Here is a 662-nt window from a genome sequence, read left to right on the forward strand (position 1 = left end):
CCGTGACACCGGCTTTCATGGCCTTGCCCTGCCGGTTGGCCTGCTAGTGGGTGTCAGGCCCCGATGTGCAGAGCACATCCTTTTTCTGCGTCATATTTGGCAAACTTCAGCCAGATGCCCTGAAGCCCTTGTCTTACAGGTTCTCAGAAGTTAGGCAGGATGCTTTCAGTGTGTTTCAAACACAATTGCCTTTTGCATTTATTTCTCAATGCTTAAAGTACGGGAAGCACCAAGTTAGGCCTTTAGAAATAACGTAAATGCTAAAATCAGAACAACCCAGAGGCGATTAGCACGGCCCCTGAGCAAGGACGACACGCGCTCGTGAGGCGGTCCAGGCTTCTGGGTGTGCTAGCTGCAGCTACTGTGGGGATGATTTTGCAATCCATGCATAGAACTCACTGCTTTGTACACTTAAACTTACACAAGGCTCTGTGTCAATCATAACTCAACAGAGCTGGAAAAACAAAAACAGACAGAAAAGAAAACATAAGGAAGAGGACACAAGTACCACCCTCAAAGGACCAGCTTGAAGAACTGGACGGACAAGCCGCAAAGAGCACAAGGAGGAATACAGCTGGGGGCCCACAGACACGGTCCGGAATTGAAAGGGCCTGAGAGGAGCGAGGATTCATCCGGGCCACGGGTGTCCCCCAAGACTGAGC

General features: G+C 50.5%; 1 non-coding gene across 1 annotated transcript; it reads left to right on the forward strand.

Annotated features, from left to right (window-relative positions):
• Nucleotides 1-238: 238 nt before the first annotated feature.
• LOC116661633 lies at nucleotides 239-341 on the forward strand. The gene has a single exon (XR_004317586.1). It is a non-coding gene; the product is annotated as a U6 spliceosomal RNA (small nuclear RNA).
• The last annotated feature ends 321 nt before the right edge of the window (nucleotides 342-662 follow it).

The sequence above is a fragment of the Camelus ferus genome, chromosome 35 (genome assembly GCF_009834535.1).
Source record: "Camelus ferus isolate YT-003-E chromosome 35, BCGSAC_Cfer_1.0, whole genome shotgun sequence".
NCBI lineage: Eukaryota > Metazoa > Chordata > Mammalia > Artiodactyla > Camelidae > Camelus > Camelus ferus.